At 38.2% G+C, this 24,948-nt stretch overlaps 1 long non-coding RNA gene across 1 annotated transcript in view; it reads left to right on the forward strand.

Moving 5' to 3' along the window:
• The window catches only part of LOC123001852 (uncharacterized), a 133,784-nt gene continuing 108,836 nt past the window's right edge, over positions 1–24,948 (forward strand). Inside the window, exons 1-4 of the long non-coding RNA XR_008957191.1 lie at positions 1–226; positions 8,476–8,539; positions 21,588–21,726; positions 22,860–22,997. This is a non-coding gene — a long non-coding RNA (uncharacterized LOC123001852). The remainder of the gene's footprint in view (positions 227–8,475; positions 8,540–21,587; positions 21,727–22,859; positions 22,998–24,948) is intronic.

The raw sequence follows: 24,948 nt of genomic DNA on the forward strand, positions 1-24,948 counted from the left end.
CCCAATTAGAATCATATAAGCAAATAGGAGTATTTTGTGTTTCTTTTTTTGTAGTGCTAGAAAGCACGAGTGGCAGGCTGTGAGGCTGACATGCTGAAAACCTAAAATAACCTAGGTGTTTTGCATTAACTTTTACTTTTTCTCTTCCGGTCTAGGATACATTGGATTGCAGCCTCAGGTCCCAGGCAGAGTGATGACAGATCTTCCTATTAAACACAGGCAGAGAGTAAGTGACCACTGAGTTCCCATTCTTTTAAACAACTGAACATTTTCTTCCTGAGTATGCCAATATTAGAGGGTGGGCAAGGGAATGTGTGCTTTGATCGTATCATAGTCATGTATGGGTGTGACGGACTCTGCCTCTTTAATAGGTTGGATTTGTCATGCACTTGGGAGAGTTTATTCCAGCCGAGATCATTCCCCACTCTTTTTGAAGGATGTAATCAGAAGAGAAGGCCTTCCAGCACAGATCTATGACCATCTACAGTGGTCTTGGAACTGAAAGGTGGTAGGACAGTGACACCAGGGGACCGAAGGCATTTTAGGACACTTTGCCATGTTCTTTCTTTTTTCAGAAAGACACCAGTAGTAGAATTTAAGACAGTTCTTACAAATTTCTGTTGTGTGTGGTGTTAGATAAACATTGGACATTTGGGGTTTGTCTTGTTGGCATGGATGCATTGATACCTGGGGACCTGGAAGAACCAAATAATATTTTCCACTCTCCTACTATCCTTAGTCAGAAATGCTTTAAGCAGGTTATCATCTGGCAGATTCAGGGAACACGGTCATAGAGAGTCCCATGGTCATAGAGTGCTGACAGATGCTGGGGCTATGTCAGAACTTAGTAACTCAGGAAATTTTGAGCCCTTCCCAATCACCCTGCATCTCTTCTCACAGTCCTTAGCTAAGTTCATCACATCCTTGACTGTAGTCCTGGGCAGCCTTCCTGCTGGGAGGACACTCCCGACTTGGGACTTCATTCTTTGCGTTTTGTTGGTGTTCTCCCGGATTCCTAGAATTGGCTGTAAAATAACATGTTACCAGTAGGTGTCGCTGTCTAACATATAATGTACTTAAAGACGCTACAAGATTACAATTTATTTAAAAAATCACCCAGTTGGTATTGTAGAACATGAACTCTGTAGATTTTGAAAACAATTTTTTTCTTGCAAGTAAGAACTAATTTCAGATATAATAATTAGGAAATCTTTGCTCAGAATTTTTTAAGTAAATAAAGTTTGAAAGTTGATTTTATTTGCTGAGGAGATTGTAAGAGAAAATCCAGACCTTTTAGCTGGCATTCAAAGCTTTCCCTGACTTGGTTTAAGCCTACATTTCCAAAATTACATCTTCTGTCTTTAAGCACCCCACCCCTCAGTCAAATTAGGCCTTTTGCCATTCTTTGGATATTCTTATCTTTTTCCATTCTATTCCATTTACTAGTAGTGAACTTTCATCTCCCGATATCATCTTTTTAAAACCTACTTACTCTTACAGATAAGCTCGGATACTAAGTCCTCTATGAAACTTTCCTTAATCTCGGATGGAAACACGTATTTCTACTTCTGCATCACTTTGCCATTTTATCATGCTTCTGTGCAGCATTCTGTAAACACTAGCTAAAATAATATTTATTTCTGGTTTATCATGAAAGCAAGGGCTATGACATAATTACCACAAAGCCTACAAGGGTGCTTAGAATAAAGGTTAGTAAATGGAAATTATGTTAGTTAAGTAAGTAAATTAGTAATAAAAAATAGATACAGGAAAATTTGATTCCAGTTCACTTTTGAAGCATTGCCAATTCACTGGGCACTGGAAAGTGGCCATGCAATGATAATTAAAGAGTAATGATAACTGGCAATGTATCAATGTATGAAGAAATACATCCTACACAGTGCTGTAGGGAGCCAATCAGTACAATCGATTTATTGGCCGTGATAATTGATGACATGAGAAAGTAAACAGCTCATCAATGCCTTAGCATCTCTATTTAGAAAATCATGCTTTTTAGTCATGCTCTTGTGCATAGAATACAGTTAGAAATACAATATACTCTGTGCGTGTTCAATTTAGAAAATGTTTTTCCTCTGTCCACCATATTCATGATGAAAATGAGGGACAGGGGCTGCTTAGAGGAGAGGATGGAAAATCTATCAAGGTAAAAACTAAGGACAGAGCAGTTAGAGCTCATCCTTTAGCAGCTCAGTCCATCAGGAAGAGATGAAGGCCAAACTTCATCAACAACAGTTTTTCTTATTACTGTTGGCCTTTGTGATCGTTAGTGGTAACCGTGTTCGCCATCCATCTCGTTGCTTGTGTGGAAGAAGGCTTATTCCATCATAGCCAAAAAGTTGGTAAACTGTCACAGTCAGCAGAGATTCTATGAATCCTGACAGCCGCCAAATATTCAACTGACTACACATACTCAATGGGACTTGTCCTCTAACTTGTGGTACAGTATTGAGTGAGCTGGCTATCGCTTTAATTTAAAAAGTTAAAAGAAACCACTTACAGAAATTGGAACAGTCATACATTTTTAAAATTTTATTTATTTTATTTAGAGAGAGAGAGAGAGAGAGAGAGAGATGCGTAGTGGGAGGGGCAGAGGAAGAGGGGAAGAATCTCTGGTAGACTCCACATGGAGCCCAATGCAGATTTTGATCCCACAACCCCAAGATCATGACCTGAGCCGAAATCAAAGGCAGGCACTCAACCGACTGAGCCACCCAGGCACCCCAACAGTTAAACATTTTGTTTGATAAATTTACCCAGGAGAGAATAATTAGCTAATTATGCATGTTTTTGATATTATTTCCATCTCTTTTTATACTCCTCCATCTTGAGGATGTTTCTTAAAAATAACCTAAAACAACCTTTAAAAGAAGTTGTCTGTGTTTGGGGAAATACAGAGATTTCTTTTTTTTTCTGAGATTTTTTTTTTTTAATTTGTTTATTTGCGAGAGAGAGAGCACGCAAGCGCACGAGCAGGGGGAGGGGTAGAGGGAGAAGCAGACTCCTCGCTGAGCAGGGAGCCAGATGCAGGACTCGATCCCAGGACTCTGGGATCATGACCTGAGCTGAAGGCAGACACCCAACCAACTGAGCCACCCAGGCACCCCATACAGAGATTTCTAATGTGTGATGGTGATCAACTAGTTACATTTGATTTACCTCTTAACCTTCCCATTGAGATATTTATGAAAGTATATGCCAATGCTGAGGCAGAGTGTCATGGAAACATAATGATTTTCTGATTTGGCAACATCTGGGGAAATTGCCTTTGTTGTGTGGATGATCGCAAACTGAGGGTTGCTGGAGGGGAGGGGGGAATGGGGTCACTGGGTGATGGGCGTTAAGGAGGGCAAGTGATGTAATGAACACTGGGAATTATATAAGACTGATGAATCACTGACCTCTACCTCTGAAACTAATAATATACTATATATTAATTAATTGAATTTAAATAAAATTTAAAAATAAAGTAAAATAAAATACAATAAAATAAACAGAGCAATGCTCTCTTAAAAAAAAGAACCTTGATCTGTGTGTGTATCACCATCAAGGAAATAGTAGGAAAAAGCAACTGCCCATGTGCTGTGTTCTCTCTCAAACAACTGTCACAGTCAGGAGACTCCTTCTGTCCTGGATCACAGTTGCTTTCTCATGTGGCCGAAGCTATTCCTTTGTCTCCAGTCAGGACCTTGAGAAAATCTATAGGATGTGTATAAACCATGTGTCTGGGCTCTTCAGTGCCTCAGTTTTGATTGAGCACCACTATGCCAGGCAGCAACAGTGAGTGTGAGATGGAACCTTTTCAGAGACAGATTGATAAGGCATTCCACATTTCCTGGACTCTTCAGACAGGAGTTTGCAAAGGGATCACTGAAGTTCTGTCTAAACTGGTGTGTCAGAATGGTGTAAGCTCCTCCCCTACTCTGGGATGGATAGAGAGGGAGCTTCAAGAGAATCAGTCATGAAGGGAACTGTGCCACACGCCTATTTGAGAAAGCTAAAGAGATGACATCAGAGATATCAGAGGTGTTAATATGAACTGATGATTTGTAATATACATGTATACACACACAGTTGGACAGATATAGAAATAAACAATAACAGTTGCAGATAAGAATCGTGGATGGATGCTAAAATTAATGGGTGAAAGTATAATGAAGAGCAGGATATTTGCATAGTTTGAAAGTCTCTCTCCAGAAGACAGTTATTAATTACAAAGAGCAAAATAGTAACTTTATAGAGGAGTAATCTGGCAAGCACCCCCTCAACCACATAATCAGTTAACATCCTCGATGATATGGGCAAACACTATATATCTCCTGATGCGATGCACTGAGAAAACAGAACGTCATTTCTTTGGTATTCTTGCCAAAAATGCATATATCCTCAAGCTAATCATTAGAAAACATCAGACAAACCCAAATTGAGGGAAATAAAAAAAACCCCAAAACAACTGGTGGCACTCCCTCCAAAAGTTTCAAATCATGAAAGAAAAAGGCAGGCTGAGGAACTGTCACAGACTGGAGAGTGGAGATATGGTAGCTAATTGTTGGTTTCTGCAATGAATCCTAGAGGAGAAAGGAACATTACTGGGACTCTTGGTAAACTTCTACTGAAGATCTGTGATAAGTTAATAGTATTAAAACAATGTTAAGACTCTGGTTTCTATAATCAAACTATTTAAACGTTAATGTTAACATTAGGGGCTGCTGAACAAGGTGTACACAGGAACTCTCTATTTTTGCAATTCTTTTGAAGGCTGAAATTATTTCAATAGAGAATATTTTAAAAAATCTCCAATAAGAGTAAAAAGTCAGTCACAGAGTAGAAAATACTTTACAATGCATATATCTGACTGTTAACTATATCCATAATATATAAAAGCATCTACACATCGATGAGAAAAAGATGGCTCAAGATAGAAAGTCCTTGAATAAACACTTCATAAAAGAGGATATTCAAATGGTCAATAAGCAAATGAAACAGTGAAATATCACTCTAAGCTTATAAGAATAGATAAAATAAAAAATAAATTGACAATGCTAAATTTTAGAAAGGATTTGGAGTAACTGAAACTTCCATCCATTGCTTACAAAAACTCTTTGGCAGAATTTGCCAAAACTCTGTGTACATATAACTTATGGCTAAGCATAGGTACCCCCAAAACATACTTATAACTCCAAACTGGAAAAAACTCAAATGCGTATCAACAGGAAGTGGGGTAAATGAATAGTGGAATGTTCATACAATGGAATACTGTACTGGAGCCATGAGAATGAACATATTCTGACCACTTACAACATGGATGAATCTCAAAAAACACAATCTTGAGGAAAGGAGGTTAGATCTAAAAGAACACATACTGTGTAATTCCATTTATGTGAATTTCAAAAATAGTTTACATGTGAAACTAATCTGTGAGGATATAAGTCAGAATAGTAATTACCTTTGGGTGGGATTAATGATTGGAAGAGGGCACAAGGAAGTATCCGGGGTGCTGATGATACTTTAATTTTCCATCTAGGTGGTGTGTATGTGGGCATATCCATTATGTAAAACTTCATCAAGCTGCTGTTAAAATTTGTAAAGTTTACACTCTGTATATTACATTTCAATTTAAAAGTCTATATTAAACAGGGGAGAACAAACCCCAAAGAAAGGGGATAATGTGGGATTGTTGGCTTCTTAGTACAGCATGAAACATACTTGTTCAATATAGGTTTTACACACACACACACACACACACACACACACACACACTGTCTCTGGGTACACATAAAAGGATCAGACTATTCAGAAATTAATGCAGTTTATGGTAGAGGATTTGAGGTTCTGTAGAGTCTTTCGGATAAACATGTGGAGAGGCTGTTTTCGTCCACATTCAGAGGAAGGCCTGAGAGGGAGACACTTTCAGAGTTGGGAACACGAGTGGTAACAAAGGGAAAACTGCTCTTGCTCCTTGGCGATCACCAGACCTGGTTAAAATTTCTCCTCCTTCAAGATGTATAAGTAAGGGGGGAAAGAACACCAAAAAACCTTTATGAAAGTTCTATATAATGTAAATAAAACCCACTGTACAAAGTACTTTTTAAAAGATGTGTGAAATCATCAGCAAAACAAAAAGGCAGCCTACTGAATTGGAGAAGATACTTGCAGATGATATATCCAACATGGGGTTAATATGCAAAATACATCAAGAACTCTATAGTCCAACACCAAAAATATCCCTAAACAGTCCAATTAAAAAAATGGGCAGAGGACCTGAACGGACATTTTTCCAGAGAAGACATACAGATGGCCAACATGAAAAGATGCTCAATATCACTAATCATCAGGGAAATGCAAATCAAAGCCACGATGAAACATCATCTTACATCTGTTAGAATGACTAAAATAAAAAAGATAAGAAATAACAAGTGTTGGTGAGGATGTGGAGAAAAAGGAATCCTACACTATTGGTGGAAATGCAAACTGGTGCAGCCACTGTGGAAAACAGTATGGCGGCTCCTCAAAAAAACTAAAAATGGAAATACCATATGATCCAATAATTTCACTATTGGGTGTTTACCCAAAGAAAAGGAAAACCTTAATTTGAAAAGATACATGAACCCCTACGTTTGTTGCCACATGATTTACAATGGCCAAGACATGGAAACAACCTAAGTATCCATCAATAGATGAATATATAAGGAAGATGTAGTATGTGTACCCAATGGAATATTAGGCAGTCATAAAAAAGATGAGATTGTGCCATTTGAGACAACATGGATGGATCTAGAGGGTATTATTCTAAGTGACATTGAGTCAGACCGAGAAAGACAAATACCATAAATTTCACTTATACGTGGAATCTAAAACAACAACAATAACAAATGAATAAACAGGCAAAAAGCAGAATCAGACCTATAAATACAAAGAACAAATTGATGGTTGCCAGAGTGAAGAGGGGTGAGGGGGTTGGGCAAAATGGGTGAAGGGGAGGGGGAGACACAGGCTTCCAGTTATGAATGAATAAGTCAGGGGATAAAAGGCACAACATAAGAAGTAGCCAATGATACTGTCATAGTGATGTATGTGGACAGATGGCAGCCATGCTTGTGGTGAATGTAATGCATAGACTTGTGCAATCACTATGTCATACACCTGAAACTAGTGTAACATTGCGTGTCAACCTTACTCAAATTTAAAAAAAAGACGAAGCAGGAGATTCAGTGAAACAGTGAGACGTTTGAAGATCCTGCAGTGTTGGCTTTGAAGTTGAATGGAAAAGCCATAAGCCAGGGAATATAGACCGCATCTAGAAGCTGGAGAAGTCAAGGAACACGTTCTCCCCTAGGGCCTCCAGGAGGAACACAGCCCTGCTGACACCTTGATTTTAGCCCCATGAGACCATGTCGGACTTCTAACCCACAGAACTGGAAAGGTACTGTTATGAAAAAAAAAAATGTGTGGAAGATCATCATAATAAAAGAAGAAAATTTAGGATGCACATGCTTTGAGTTATTAAAAGACAAAAAACTATGAAAGAGTATTTGAGGGGGGACTTGATAAAGATCAAAAGAGAACGGCCATAATTAACAAATGAAGCCATAGAAATTAAAACTCCATTGCAGAATTAAAATCTGTATTGGGGTTAGTTAATTCAGAATCTTTTATGTAATGTAGAAAAAAGAAAGCTATAAGAAAGAAATTATAGATTTGGGAGATAGAATATGAAGCTATGAATAATTGGTACCCTTAAGAATGAGACCAAATGAGAAGAGTAAAAACTGTAATTAAGTGTATAACCAAAGATAGATAGAGAAAAGTTTCTGGATCCAAAAAAATTACTGGGCACTGTAGACTGAGGAAAATGTTCTAGGCAGAATAAATAAAGTTGAGGAGCCCTATGTATATGGTGGTGAAAATGTCAATTTCTAGTATAAAAACAAAGTTTTCAAGCAAGAAAAATAAACAGGTTACTTGCAAGGCTATAAAAGCCAGATTGTCCTAAAGGACCATGATGAGAGCACTGAGTCCAGACACATGTGTAGAGTGGGGCGCAAGTAATTGTTTTAAATTGGTACCCAAATGAAATAGAAGAACAAAAAATAAAAGAGAAGATAGAACAAAAAACAATAACATGGTATTTTAGGTGCATATTCTTGGGTTTTAATGGCAAAGATTGAGAAGTAAAAGAACATTAATATTTATATCACTATTTGATTTTATACTTAGAAAATAATATAAGTTCACATATGATTTTGAAAAAAAACTTGATTATGTTAATGAAAAACTAGGTCTATGTTGCCCAAATTCTTAAATAAAATGAAAATATAGATATAAATGAGCTCTTTAGATATATGTATATATAAGATTGAAAGTGAGTTCTGCAAATGCTAACAGAGGTTAACTCTAGGTATTGAGACCATGGGCGACTTTTATTATTCTCTCTTTGTTTTGTATCTTTATAAACAGCAAAAAGACATTAAAGCTGCAAATCAATCAAAGCGAAAGGAAGCAACGTTTTCTGTTCATAAAGGTAAAAAGCAGAATCAAGGTACTATTCAAATATTCAGCCAGGTTTGTTTTCCTGTTGGATCTGTGAATAATTGTGGACATCAAATGGGAAGAAGGCGGGAAAGTCTCTGAACCTATTTGTAGGTTCTAATCATATTGATAATGCTTCAGGTTTGTCTCTTCTTTATGAAGCTATGAAATCTTTTTAGGGCCATTAGAGCTGCCTTATGTAATCCTAAAGGATATGTCATTCTCCACCTTTACAAAGCGAGGCTTATTATCTTAAGTAGAGCATCATTAGTGATCGGTCTCCTAACTGCATCAGAGCGCAGAGGTGATATATAAGAGAGAAATTCAGGTACAGATAGCCTATAAATCCTGGAAGTTTAACTCCAAACTTAAATCTGTTTTCTCGGGAGCTGAGCTGTACCGCAATATGTCATAGGATGTTTTTAATCCAGAGCAGTCAGACCTAAGTGGTTGAGATAAACCATAATAAACACAAAACCCACAACAACCATGACAAAATAGCCAAGAGACCTTCTTGGTGTCTTTTCCCTAAGCCCGCACACTAATAACAGCTGGCGGGATTTCAGCACACATTGGGGAAAAGAGGAAAGACACTCAAGTAAGGTTATCCTAAAATCAGAGAGAGGGGTTTGTTCCAAGGCCTGGAAAAGTGCTGGTCTTATGGTATCTGGACGCAGGCCTTCCAGGATGAGGACCTGCCCAATAGGTTGTAGCCCCAAGTCCATTTTCTTGCAACAGATGCACGTGAGAGAAAGACAGGCAATGCAAAAGAACTCCAGTAGAACCAATCCAGAACAGCTGCTTCATTCTGTGCAAGCCTGAAGGTTCACTTTCCTGCATTTCACCAAAAGCTCCGTCCTGCCTCAGTATGGCTTTAGACTTGACCCATTCTTTAAATATCCTACCCCTTTAGTGTAGAAATTCAACAAAAATAACGAAAGAACCTAGGTTAACAAGTTTATTGACTGATACGTAAGTGGTAGTGAGGGTGACCCAATTCTAATGCCAGCCTGAGATTTGGCAGTGTAGGGAGTCTAGATATGACCACTTTGCTTCATTCAAGCTCAAGAAGACATAGTTTAGCCTTTCTAGTTCAACACAGTTTAATTTTTACATGCTTCCTGTTGATTTTAAGAACAACCTGTAGCTCACCTCCTCCTCCCCGCTGTCCCACTGCTACACACAACATTATGGGCTGACACAAGCAGCAGGTGTAGGGGACTTCAGGCAACATCAGTGGAGGAGAAGGATTAGAAGTTATATCTGGTGAAGAATTCTGAAAGATGGTGAGTGAAACCCTACTTCCTTTGCTTCCACTCCCAACTCCAATCTATTTGCTTCTCCAGAACCACGTGGTTGGTGGAACTGTTGGGCAGCTGGACCGAGTGAGGTCTTGGGCTGTGGGAATCCAAGTGAGGAGAGTGGGTGGGGCCTTTCTTCTCTGTGGGCTGGGTAAGCACTTGGGAAGCGACATTAGAGACCCCTAGGGTGAAGCAGAGGCTCTTGAGAAGAGCTTGGCTTGCAGAGGTCTGTGTCCCTCACACTCTGCCCCGACTGGGAGAAGGACGATCAAAATCAGCTTTGTATAAATATGCCAGGTATTCCAGCCCACAATAGGCCAAGAATCAGCTGAAGGAGTGGGTTGAGTCTTTCCAGGCAGTGGGCTGGGAGAACACCAGACATGAACTCCAATGACAACGATAACAAAATAACAACTGATCTAAGGGATCTTGTAGAAGAAAGGTGAGTAGTCAGTACAAATAGAAGACTTCTTGGCAAAACAGAGTTGTAGGAAGAGACAGAAGATAACTTAAGCAAGAACAAAAGAATCAGAGCATTTAAGGAGATTCAAGTATAGCACAAACAAGACTTTCTATAAGTAGAAATGAATTGATTCAATGGCAGATCTGAAAGAGAAGATAATTTTTGAGATAGGAATTTGTGGAAAAATATCAAGAAATGGAAATCATTAGGGAAAAGAAGGTTGGATCCGTAAGACCCATTCCGTGCATTGTAGGAGTTCCAGAAGGAGAAAGAGGAACTGAAGAAAGAGGGTCAATAACTAAATAGTAGCATGAAATGTCCCAGATTTGAAAAAGAGAGGTAACTCTGCACACTGAAAGAGCTCACCAGGCTCCAGGAGGATGCCTGAAAAAGGATGTATTGACACCTGGTTACACCTGTCAGAAAAAAATAGTCCAAAAGTTGAAAATGGGTACAAGAGATTGTTGGGTGTTTTTGCCATGCAGTGTTGGGCTTGACTTTCTTTTAACTGAGCTGTTTTACAGGTCTGCGAGTGGCTGAGGTTAATGTGCTGATTTTTGTCTGGGAGAGAGAAAGTAATTTCTGTGCGGTGGAACAGATAACTCCAAAGGATATAGTGTAGGGTACTGTAAGACTTTAAACAGGTTTGTTTGGTTTTTTTTTAAATCTACCCAGCAATTTTATCTTAACAGTCCTTTACTAAATTACCTGTAGATACTTACCTTCTTGAATTCTTGTTGAACCTTTAAAAAACATAGTTTAGTGGTTTTCTCCTTTTTTAAGGAGTTTTAAAAAACCACTGGCAAGTGTTCATGTTAAATTGCACGAGAATCGTGGTTTTACCTTTTTGAAAATGATCCTTGTAACAGTTTTGGCGATCATCCACGGAAATGCCCCAGTGCACTCACCTGGAGACCTGCTTTCCTGGAGAAGTCACCTCACTGCTGCTTATGCTCACTCCTGCCGGTCTTCTTGGCCCCTGCAGTAAATGCCAAGCAGCAATAGAAGTTTAGCTTGGCTGTTGCTCTGTTTCTTGTTTTGTTGTTGTTGTTGTTGTTGTTGTTGTTTTTTCCTTTCTCTCTCTCTGTATTGATTTTGTGGTTTTGCTTTTCTCTGGTTCCTATATGGTCAATAAAAGCATTCCCCATTGGTGGCGGCAATGGCTGGGGATTTGGTTTTAGGGTCTGACCACTGGTGATCTCTGTCAAATGGATGATGGAGATCCAGTTTCTGAAGGGTGGGATATGACAAATTTGATTTGTTAATCTTCTTCTGTTTGCCTCCTTGTGAGCTCAAATCAATTGAAAAGTATTTTGTGACCGTTGGGAAGGGAGCAGCTTTTCAGATCTAAACTGGTGAGTTTTTGTGTTTCTGGCTTTACTTCTGATCTGTAGCTGAAGTCATACAACTGGGCCAAAGCTAGGTGTTTGTGCTTCGCCTGCTGTGGGTGAATATGAAATATCTTCTGACTTCTGGAGGGTTATTAGTAAATTAGATTGCAGGGTCTATTAAATTAAAGCAACTCGGCTCTGATGGGTTTTTAGACATATATAAAGTGCTAATATAAACTGGATATTCCCAGAATTCACAGAAAATGAGAAAAAGGACTCTTGTTTTTCCTTAGGGAAGTATTGTTCCGTGAAATATTTATTTCAGTTTCGTATGTGATGTGTACTAGATTAAGATGGGAAATGATGATGCCCATAGGATATACTGTAGTAAAGCTGCACTTGTCAGACTGGTCTGAGGAAGACCCTTCGGGAGGTCTGTGAGGCCTGATCTCTCCTAATCTGTATAGGCCAGATTTTCTTCATATGCTTCAATCAAAACATCTCTCAACAGATTGAGTGTAGAAGCAGGTATGAGAATTCAGCTGTCTTCTTTTAAGCCAGGCATTTTCAAAAGATTTTATTTATTTATTTGACAGAGATAGAGACAGCCAGCGAGAGAGGGAACACAAGCAGGGGGAGTGGGAGAGGAAGAAGCAGGCTCATAGTGGAAGAGCCTGATGTGGGGCTCGATCCCATAATGCCGGGATCACGCCCTGAGCCGAAGGCAGACGCTTAACCGCTGTGCCACCCAGGCACCCCAGGCCAGGCATTTTCAAAGCCAGGTATTTTTAAAATTAAAAAAAAAATTTTAAGCCACACATTTTCAAAACAGTAAAACAATTCCATGCTTCAAATTTTTGGTTTTAGAAAAAAATATAAAAAATAGACATTTAAAATTGAAAATGCTATTTATAAATAGTTGACCTGTTTATTCTTTTTAAATGAATTTTTTAAATTGATGCTTTAACTGCTAATATGGTGGATAGCAATAGCTATAACCTGCATAAAACAAGTACTTTGGAATTCTCAACAATTTGACGACCATGGCAAATATGAAACAAAGGACTTCAGGCCTTGAAACTAATCTTTTACTACTGTAAATGTACTGGGCTTTTGAGGAAAAAAAAAATCCTTCTTATAGAAACTGCTAGCTCAGGACTTATTAAGAATCCAAGTCACATAATGAAGGTGACTCTTGACAAGTTAGACTGGTTTAATAATTTTCTTTATCAATGTTCAGTGTAATACAGTATATATATATAAACAAACATGATTTGGGTGTGTTTTCTCATGAGGAGACTAGTTTAATGTGAATAATATGAAGTTCCTAAGCCTCCTGCCTTGGCTTACTAACCAAATAAACTAACACTGCAGACACATGATGCTTAAGATTATAAAAATGTAAATTTGTCTTCATAACTCTGAGGACATTTTTATAGCAGTAATTATTTTTGTAATATGTCAGTTTGAACATCATTTCCAAGAGATGTAGTCAACTTAAAACCTTGGAATTTAAAAAATTGTGTTAATCAGAATATAATCAATATAAAATAATAGTTTATAAGTATTATTGATACTGAAACCTTGATTGCTAAAACATTAATCAGAAGATAATCAATACAAAATAATAGTTTATAAGTATTATTGATACTGAAACCTTGATTGCTAAACATAATTTCAAGTTCATACCCTTTTGTATCTGATTTTGATACCCCAAAAAGTGACTATATCTTTGTGGTCTTCGTGTTAATGAATGTTTTATTTTTGCCACGTTCTGAAGGTGTGAAGTGTATGTGTAGCTGGAGAAAGTTTTGTTACCAGTATTCATGAATCTTGTAGACTGATAAAATCTTTAAGTACGATACATTTCTCAATTTTCTATCTTCTAGTTTGCTCTGCAAAGTAGAAGTTGTTTTAGTTAAAAGTTATCATTAATATGGGTAGCTTGAGACTATAGTAGAAGCCATAGTGAGAGAGAAATGCGACTGTGTATGTACTTCTGTTTTTCAAGAAAAAAAGAGAATGATTTATCCTAAATTAAATGTCAGTTTGTTCCAGAATAGAAGAGAAAATAGTGAAGGATAAAATCTGAGTCGGTATAGCAAGTTGTAGAGAATTTAAGGAAAGAGAATTTTATTTGTCTTGAATTATAACTTAGTCTGAAAAGAAGCTATGAAATGTGTTAAAATTTTGGCAAAGTTTTTCCTATTTTGAAGAACTTATTCATGATAATTTAAGGAACAAAAAGGAGCTTGTGAAGTTTTTACTGCCAAACATCATATTAGCGAAAAACTAGAATTTAGCTTTCTTCCTGCTAAAATGATCAATTAGTCTAAGAACTCTTAATAAGGGGTAGTAAAATATTATTCTGCACCCTCTGTGAAATCTATTCAGATAGTAGAGACTCCATATCTCATTAGAATAATTTTCTCTCCTCTATACTTTTATAATGTCCTTCATTATGTTTTTAAAAAGCAGAAATAAAGAACAAAGTTTTCTCACTTTGAAAGAGTTAAAATTTCTTACAATCACATTACTTTGTTGAAAGGTATTTTAAAAATACCTTATTGATACTTTGATTATATAGATAACTAAGTGCTAGTCTCAGCATCCATGATGCTATTTTCATGAAGTGATAAAATCTTCTCTTTTGATTTTACCTTCTCAAGTTCAGACTCCAGATCAGAAAATAAAATCAGTATGTCTTTTGCACCTAAAATTACCTTTGAGAAAACCAGAGGGCCCTGGGAAATTAAAAAGATTTATTATTTTACCTTATAAAGAAGAATGGTGGAAATAATTAGGAGTGTTCGGTATGTTCCATATTTCACAATTAGTTTGATGCTATTGTAAGAACTACATGGGAGCAATTGTCAAATTAGAAGACATGCTCAATCTTCCCTTGTTAAGTTTGTATAGGTAAAATGTTATTAACATAAAATTTTCAGAAATTGTACATTTTATGAGAAGACCCTTGAGATTTATTCTTACTTTCATTCTCAGGAAAAGCATTGATCAAACCCTTACAAAAATAGTTTTGTACTGTACCCCATTAAAGAATATTATTTTCCTCCATCCTGATACTATTGGTCGCTGTAATCAGTCCACCATTGTCATCCAACTTCATTATTAAGCAAATTTCAGCTTCCCTTAGATATTTGCCTGAAGGCTCTTCTTTAAGGTACCAGTTAGTAAAATGTATTTCAACAAAGAAGAATAGTTTCAGAGCCTCATGGGGTGGACCGTACCAGGTACTTTGTGGATACTTTAAAGAATAGACGGTCGGATACATACTTCTGAGCTTTCAATGCTTAGACAACTTTCAGAGTTTACCAGTGGACTGAGTGAGGAATTTTAGGACTCTTTCTAGTCCTGAAGCAGACATACATGAGGGAGGCAGACTCTTTGGTCCAAGGTCCAGTGCAACAAGAGTGAATTACATGGGACTAAATAAACCGATAAGGAAAGTTAAATTGTGATTATTTGAAATGTCATTAACATTATTTTCACTGTTCCATTTTTTAATGGATATCTGAAGAATTTCTTTCTGTTTGTTCATAAACTGTCACTAGCTCTCGCTTTAGTAAACTTTGTTTTTTTATAGCTGAAATAAATACTTTAATGGTATCTGGTCTTCATTGACCCTCAAAATTCAGAAATAATTCTATTTCATATTCAATACTAAATACACTTCAATAGATATAAAATTATTCGCATAGGTTCAGTAAAAATCTGTCTTCCTTCTTACTAGTATAATATTGGGCAAACTGTGCAACTGAGTCCATACACGTAGTGTCATATCTGAGAATAAACCTCATTCCATTGGGTATGACATGCCCATTTTTCATAAACAAGGTTTGGTTTTATGTAAAAAGCCTATGTTACCTGCCATGTGTTCCTTCTCAGAAAATCACTTGGTGAAAGACTCTAGTCAAACAAGAAATGAACATCTGAAAGTAAAATAAGGTACGGTGAAGAGAGAAAACAGTGAGAATCAATTTAAATTATCCATTTAATAGAAAATGATAGGTTGTCTGGAAACATTTAAGAGCTTAAATCAGGTCTCCTGCAATGGGAAGAACCTACTATAAGGAAAATTCAAATAATTCAAATAATAGTCTAGAACAAAAGTACTAAAATGTAGCGAACTATCTCAATAAAAGCAAGAATTGAGTTGGAGGGGGCAGAATAAAAGCATTCCAAATGTCTCATGGGGCAAGGGGAGGGCACAGGAAGTGGTGTAGAACATGTTGGGCTGGAGAACATGTTTGTGGGGAAAACACTTGGTTTCGTATTTCAAATATCAGTAAAGACAAAGGCATCTGATTATGAGAGCAGGTAAATGGAAGGTATCTCAAATTAATAAGGAAAAAGTGGAATGAGTAGTAATTAGATTTTATCAGAAAAAAATGAGAAAAGGAAGCAATGTCAATGAAAAATTAGTAATAAGCATAAAGAAAGTTGGAAGAGGTAAGAAAAAATATCAGCCATTTGACTAAGTAAAAATGCACTGTATTCTGTTATTAAAAGAGAGAGTGTCAGATTGAGTTAAAACCCAAAATGTGGCCACATGATTCTTATAAGAAATTTCCTTAAGGCCATGGCCCCTTCCTAATCTTGACAGGAAAATCACCAGTTGCTTGCAGAGAAACCTCCAGGTTCATGAACCTTTGGTTCTGGGAATCAAAACCCGATACAACCACACAGAACTTTATTATTTGGCTGTGTTCATTAAAATCATTTTCCTATTTGATCGAACTCAATTGCATGATTTTTAAGAATCCAGGAAACTCTTGCCCAGGAAGATAAAATTGCAAATAACTTTGTTGTTTGTTTCAGGAACTCTCCCCAAATCCATTAGTCTGAACACTAGACTATTCAATTTACCCTCATCACAATATATGTATCCCTTTTCAGGATTATAGATAACAGCAAATGGCTTTATTCTTCAAGATTCACTTTGAAATCCTTGCCTCGCTGTGTTCACCAGTCCTAAACTTTTATGTCAAAACTTGACCTATCCTAATCAGGTTCCCCTCTGTCTACCTGTATAAAAAACCCACCTAAACTAGACCCCTAGAGCCTCAGTAAATGCCCTATCTTTGCTCTCCGCCCTCTGAAATCTACTAAAAATCCTTCAAAGATGTGATCTCCTGCACTAGAGTAAGCAATATGCTCAGTGTTGCTCTTTTTTTTTTTTTAAATTTTATTTATTTATTTGATAGAGATAGAGACAGCCAGCTAGAGGGGAACACAAGCAAGGGGAGTGGGAGAGGAAGAAGCAGGCTTCTAGTGGAGGAGCCTGATGTGGGGCTCGATCCCAGAACGCCAGGATCACGCCCTGAGCCAAAGGCAGATGCTTAACGACTGAGCCACCCAGGCGCCCCAGTGTTGCTCTTTCAGCAGGTTGTCTTGGTGACATTTTCAGGAAGTCAGTATTTGACAATCTAGAGGTAAGAAATTGTCCTACAATTTCTGAAACAATTTCAGACCTCCGAAAGTCTGATTGACTTATTCATGTTATTTGAACAAATGGCTTCCTTTCTGCGAAGAACTCTTAGGTTGTTTAATTATGAGACACTGGTGTGCTGGAGCCGGCTTGTATCGGCTCTCGCCAACTTGTAGAGTTGATTTTCAAATAACAAAGTACTTGCAAGCTGTTCATTAATATTGCTAGCTTTAAATTAGCCATGGTAGAAGTATTTACAGCAAATGCCACAAATCAGAGAGGGGTAGACCAGCACACCACTGTTTATTGCTGGATTATTTTCATGTGGGATCCTTAGAGATCCTTTGCTTGTTTTGGGAGATAGGATGAAAAACACCCCCCTCTTAGGAGATAAAAAATTTAAAGCCTCGTTATTATCAGAAATGTATTCATATTTTTCCATTTCAAAAAATTATGGAGAATGATACGTGTACCAATAGAAGAATTTATTAAGTCTCACAGCTCTGATATTTTCCTAATTCCATCACTTCTACTCTACTATTGATAAAATTTTAAATAGGGGAACTGAATGCACACAAAGTTCTACATGTAGGATTTTTAAGTTATTTAATGTATTGCAGAAAATCAGCTTTGAAGGAGCCAGCCTATCAAGGAACACCCATGTGAGGAAAGCACCATTAGTCCCAGTGCAGGCACTGACCACCTTCACTGTCCGAGATCTTCGGGTCTTCGGCCCGGCTTCCGGAGCTCCTAACTTCTGACATGCTGGTCTTGGTTCTTCAGTGACGGCAAGAGGGTCTGCCACGTGAGAGAGGCTGGAACTTTAAAAGAAATAACTTTTACTAATAACCTTCATTAGAAGAGCAAAAATAAAGTAAAAAGAAAAAGGAAATGATGGTGACATATTGTGCATAGTGCCTAGCAGCAAAGCAAAACCATCCTTTGTTTTACTCCTCACCTTCCTGTACGTTTGTTCTCTGATTTGAGGAAGGGCTGCCGTGGGGACTGGTCTCCCTCCTTGGTAGAATGCTGGATGGTAAATAAATGGATAGGTGACACTTGCACAGATTTTATTATTCATTATTGCACATATTTTATTTATTTCCTGGACTGTAGTTCTCCCTTTTCGGGGAACACACTGACTCAAGGAATATGTGACAGTGCAGCCAGGAGAGCCACGTAACGCTGTCTGTCTGTCTGTTTGTCTTTCTTATGTTCTTTTTGTTGGAAGGTGTGAGTTATTAGAATGAGATCCACCCTGGGGGAGTCTGATTGATAAAGCACTTAAAATTCAAACATAGTTATTGTGCCTATAACTCTCCTTGAGCTTGGCAGCAGAATAAAGCAAGTGCGCCTTCACGGTGTGAGTGAACAAAAACCAAACAAGCCTCTGAGGTCCCCGGGTAGGTGCTTATTTGTAATGCTTTTCTCCTTTACATGGACCTTTGGGTTCCTAACTGAGAGACAAGCAGAGAGATAAGAAAATGGAATATCTGGGTACTTATGTGTATAAATTTATAAAATCACAGAACACGAAGGGAAATTTGGGTAAAAACACTAGTCCCCCAAACTTATGGAAAAGGAGCAGAAGGTTAGAGTCACACCCTTAATGTCACATAGTTAGTGGCAGAATTAGAACCCGGGAGAACAAGTGAGTTTCATATTACTAAAAGATATGGACTCCAAAATTACTCTGGTTTTTCACAGTAATGACTGATGTGATGTTAGGTTTATAAATATATAGATTTTAAAATTTCCCCATTTTTCTCTTCCTAACTCTTTCTCTGCCTCCCCCCCTTTCTCTGTTCCTTTCATCATCTTTAAAATAGGTGCAAGTCTTCCAAAAATGAAAAAACAACCTTTAGAGATGAACAAACTAACTTCACGTCCCCCCTCACCCCTGCCCTTATTGCTCCAGGGTCATTGGCGAGCAGCTTGACAATCCTTGTAAGAGTCCATCATGAATGTCCATATATAGAAATCCATCTAAGTCACAAATAAAGGTAATAGAAGAGGGGGATTTTTTAATGACAGATTTTCCAAACTGGCTTTTCCAACAGGTAACACCCACTGTATACTACTGATTTTTCAAAGAGTCTGGAAAGACAGCCTGCTGATTTAATTTACTGCTCCCCAACCTGTGGTCTGAAGAAGTATTTAGCCATATTTGTCCTGTGGGTAAACTCCGTGTGGAAAATTACTTTTGGAATTAGCTGCGTTACCTCCTTCCGGTCACTAGAGCGTCGTTCAGTAAATTGCTTCTTTAGTGTTCCTTAGCGGCTGAAATGAATTAATGAAGTTACTAGGTTAATTTCTGCACTGTGAGAATGTGCCTGTCATTAGTGGGAAAAGAAGACCTTCCATATTGCAAGCATTCCTGAACAGTAATTCTGTTTTTAGGTGTGTGCATGCATTCAGCAAACACTTGTTGAGAACTTACCGTAGGTAGGCTCTTTCTTAGGCACTGGGGAGACAAGGCCAAACAAAAGCAGTTCCTGACACCAAAAAATAAGTCTAGCGAGGGAGTGGCAAGTGACAGTTAAATATAGTGTGATATTGCCTCATCGGAGCCATGCACAGGGTTACCCTAAGCAGACCCGGCTGCAGTGGTGGCAGTGGCTGTGCGGGACAGAGGCCAAAATGATGCCCGTGGTCGCCGCACCGCGGAGGTGTTAGGATGCCGCGGGGATCACAGAAAGCTTCTTGAGGAGGATAAGTGCTGTGTTGAGCTCTGGAGGCTAAAGAGGAATTAGCCGAATGAGGGAGGCATGTTTCCTTATTCTTGCCCCTGAGTGCCTCAAACACAGACGCACTGCATGTTAGTTCCAAATTCCAGCTTAGCTGACGTGAGAACAATTCCGAGAGGTTCTTCCAAATCCTCCCCTTAGAGCTCGGCCTGGCCTTCCCAGTTTGTGGGGTGCATCTCATGCATGCGTCATCACAACTCGCACATTTGTAACCTGTTCCATCGGAGAATGTATTACCAGCCACGATTTTTGGCCCCGTGTCAGGGTTTGATTCAAGGCAATACCTTCTCCATCGCCTTTGCTCTAGCAAGAAGTATGCCATGCATCATCGGCCCGCCTGCTAACATTGACACTTTTATGTATCCCCGAGATATAATTTCTGTAGCTGAAAGGCCAAAAAGTTTGTAGAGCAGGATTTCAGAGAAATAAGCAAAATGAAGACAACCTGCTAAATTCTTTAGTGTTGATGCACTTTAAAAAAAAATGGCATTCCGGGGACTAAGGTCACTGAGGTGAGAAAAATGATGTATGAGGCTGTCACATAAATCTCCTCTGTGTCCTATAATTTTTAACCTGCTCCAGGTCAGAGGGATTTAAAATATCTGGCCAACAGGAATGGGGCAGTCAAGATAGTCCTCAAGGAATCCTCAGAAGAAATGTAAATTATTTTATATCTATCTTGCTATAGGGACCAAGACCAAGAACCCATGAGGTCACTCTTGATACCCTAGCACATATTGGACTTTGCTTAACACGCCCACACATCCACGTCTGATCTCCGGACAGTTGTTCTCATTTTAGTTCTCACCAACATGGTCTCTGTTTCACCAACAAATGTTATTGTCTTCAACAACCTTCCAAGGCATCAAAAACTAAATATATATCTTTATCTATAAATATATATGTATGTATATGTAGATCTATAGATATATAGATAGATATCTTCCATAAAACTGATTGGTGGTAGAAAACACTACCTATTTTTAGTACTGACTTGAATTGACTTGATGAATTATCAAGTGAGTAGTGGAAGTCAAAATATTGGTAGCTATTAGGCAGTAAGTGCCTGCTCTGTGTCAAGTATTATACTAGTTGGTTTTCATAAATGAAAGGAGAATTTCATGCTTATAACACCCCTATCAAGCGGGTAATATATTTCCACATACACGTTCACAGCGGCGAAGGGATTTTCAAAGATCACATGCCACAAAGTAGGAAAGGCAGAATTTGAGCTCAGAGCCAATGTTCTTTTTGTCACATTTAATAGATATCAATCTTACATAAATGTACCTGACTAGAGATTTTCTAACTGGCTTTCACTGCATCTGAACTACGGATGCTCTCTAAATGTGAAACAGGTAAATTGGATCTTATTAAGACATTGAGATATATGGCTTTAAAATGGAAAGTTAGAAAAGAGTAATGTAGGAGACTTAGTCGGAGAGAGGAGAAAAATTTTGCAGGGAAAGGGAACTTCAACCCAAACCTTAAAGAAGAAGAGGGGGACATATTTTAGGAAGAGGGATATTAGTGTGAGGAAATATCACTGTTGAGACACACGTAGAGAGTGATGAGAATGTGACTTTTCTGTGTGATTGTAGGTCTAGGACCTGGCCAGGATGGAAATCAGGGCTGGGGAGTGAGTAGGTACTTATGTGGTAAGTGAGGAATTGGCATAAGAGACTGAGATTAAACTGAACCTCTAAGGGGGGTGGTGAGAAGTGGAAAAATTTATTTTTCTCATTTCAGAAAGACAAAGAATCAGAGAACTTCCTTGTTGTGATTGCTTTTTAATTGAATGTCCCTAAATCTACATATGCAAGAATACCAACAGTGATCAGTGCCTTCGGAAGGCAAAACTCCATGGCCTTCATCAGAGGACTGATAGGTAAATAATTTTATAACCATTACCCACCCTGACCCTTGTCCCAAGATTCTTCACCCAAAAATCCTTCAGGGTGTGAAGTTAAGAAATGAAAATGCAACAGGTCTGACATTGGTATGGTCTCTATAGGAAATGGTAAATTGGTTAATGATTTCCAGGACTTTTGGAAGTTTCTAGTAGAACTTTTCCTGTAAGTTTTGTTTGGAAACAATGTATTTTTATTTGACTTTCAAGTCCAGAACAAGAATGGTTTGATGCAGTGTGATGTTTTAAAGATTGGAAGTGTGGGGAGAAGGAGCAGAATTGATGGCATAGGACTGAGGTTGTTCAGTGTAGGTCAAAGGGTTCCATAGTGTTGCATGCTCCCGCGGGAAACTATGTCAACTCAACAGAAAGCAGCGAGGCCAATATTCACCTGATACGCTGCAGTTCTCTGTATCTGTTAGTACCGATTCCTGATTGGGTGCGTAACTGGCCAACTAGGCAGGAGATTTTGAATATCCAGTCTGGAAACAGGGCAGCTATCTTATTTGTGGGCCCAGTGGAAAACAGAAATGTGGGGCCCTTTGTTCAAAAAGCAGGAAAAAAGTACTGTTAAACATGCTAACATACAAAGCTTTTTCCTTTTTTCTGTAGTCTCTTGACTTGTGGTGTTTTATTTTTTTACTTACTATTTAATGTCATTCTACATTTAGTATATAAATGTAAAAATTTAATATATAATTTAATATACATTTAATTTCATATTTAATATTAAAATTTAGTATAGAGATAAAATTAAAATATTTAATATATAACTTAATGTATAAATAAAATTGTTAAAAACTTCAAGACGCCTGACTAGAAGACATTAAGTCCAAGGGGAGGCTTCTCTGAGTCAGGGGCTTTGCCTACAGGTAATATGCCCATGAAGCTAGCCATATCGAGAAAGCAGTAGTCTAGAACTTTAACCAGCACAAGATAAGCGTGATTCCTTGAGGGTAAAGAAAGAAAACAAGGAAGAAATCAATGGCTTTGTACATCCTCTGACAGGAGTAGCCCAAACTACCAGGTTATCATACTGCAGGTGTGAGGCATGCAGTAGACAAGGGGTGTCTGGATGTCAGCAAGGAATAATTTGTCATGGTCTTTCCTAGGATTGTGGAGGAGGAATCCAGGAGGAGCACATGGGCTGGAGACTTGTACCATTAGGTGAATCCCCAGGCAGATAAACCGACCCTGTCTACAAGCTGCTAACGTGTGAATTCATGTCAATCTAGAAAGAAGTCTATTGGGTGAGGAGAAAAATTTCAAACCCTACTTTCTTCCCTGGGTGGTCAGTATTTTTACTCAATAATTTGGAAGGTTAAGTTGATGACGGAATGGAGCTGTGAAGCAGAGGGAATCCACTGAATGACAGCAACAAGTCAAACACCCTTGGCCCTTCACTTCAGCCTTCCCAGTCCAAGAGGTGTAGCTCAACGTGAAAAACAGCCATGTAAGCAAAGCACAGGAATAGGATGTTGAAAGTGTGGATTCATAGCTGCACGTGTGAAAAAGACCGAGAAGCTTTATTATAATCACAGTAAATACTACGTGAGTCAGGAGCATGAAGTAGCTGGAATAAAATAGCTAATCTGCTATTGAGCAACATAAATCGAAGTGTAATATCCGGGACAAAGATGACACCAATGAACTTCAACTCTGACTCTTCAGACCACACCTGTGGTGTTGTTTTTAGTTCTATGCTTCCTTTCTTGAAAGTGACATAAACAAACAAGATTATGATGATTGAAACTGAGTAGGAGGAGGGTAGGGACTCAAAACAATGCAATCCAAACAACAGTGGAAAAATGGGACTGTTTAGTTTCGCAGAAAGGAAAACCTGGTAGGGAAGGAGAAGAGATGAAATAAAGGTGTTTCTGAACATTTGAAGAGCTTTCATGCAGAAGAGGAATCAGATTAACTAATTTAACTGAAGGGTGAAACTAGAGACAGTGGTGATTTCCAGAAGGGGACAGATTTCAGTTCAATGTTGGAAGAAACTCAATGAATTGAAAGCATATATATATGATTGATTGATTGATTTTATTTTAAAGATTTATTTATTTATTTATTTGAAAGGTGGGTGGAGAGGAGCAGAGGCAGAGGGAGAGAGAGAATCTTAAGCAGACTCTGTGCTGAGTGAGGAGCCCAATGCGGGGCTTGATCCATGACCCAGAGATCACGATCTGAGCAAAAACCAAGAGGCAGGTGCTTAACTGACTGCGCCACCCAATGCCCCTTGAAAGTACTTTTAAAAGAAGAAATGAGCTGCTTTGGGAGGTAATGAATTCCCTGTTGCTGGAGCATGGGTGTGGTATTATCAGGAAAGTTTAAGTTGTGAAATCAGACAATGGGGGTTCACATTCAGGCATCGACATTTACTAGAATAACTTGGTAAACTGCTTAATGTCTCCCAGCTTCAGCTGCAGATGGAGGAGATCGAACTTTACTAGAAGGCGTGTTTGGAATATTAGAGAAAATCTATGTAAATCTCTTGACATATTCTCAAATGTTGTGCTCACAAGAAACTGAATGTGCATTACAAGGAGTATATATCATTTGACACATGTACAGGAACGTATTTCTGGTCGGTGGAGAAGCTTACTTTGACCTAGATCTCAAGCTATCCATCTGAAAGCCTTTAAAAAGTAAGAACTCGCTTAGCGTTGTTCTTATCAAAAGTTTCCCTTAACTTTCTTATATTATGAAAGGTAATATCATAAGAATTTTCCCACATATATATTCATGGAATTTCCCTAGTGAATTATCAGTTTTTACATGGGGGTTTTAAATAACGGCTTTGCAAATTTTGATAGTCAAAACAAAAAAATTGAAAAGTAAGTGGAGTTTAATCTACTGCAAGCCTAGAATAAAATATCTAAATTCTCATCTTGTCCTATGATCCTCCGTTCTCCGAAGCATCTTTTAAAAATCAAGGTGTTTTCTGGGCTAGGGCAGATATAATCACTAAAGGATTATAGAGATCAATATTCTCACACCCAGTCAAGTGGAATAAGATAAATTCCATTTTATAGCTGGAAAAACTGAGATTATACCGGCAGTAAAATTTATTGAGCGCTTCCCACATGTCAAGTGCTGATTCAGCTGCTTTGTTTTGTTTCACACAGTCCTAGCAACAGCCCCGATCGAAGCCAGTATTATTATCTTCAGTCACGGGCGAGGCACCAAAGGCAGAGGACA

This window comes from Ursus arctos, unplaced genomic scaffold (genome assembly GCF_023065955.2).
Source record: "Ursus arctos isolate Adak ecotype North America unplaced genomic scaffold, UrsArc2.0 scaffold_37, whole genome shotgun sequence".
Classification (NCBI taxonomy): Eukaryota; Metazoa; Chordata; class Mammalia; order Carnivora; family Ursidae; genus Ursus; species Ursus arctos.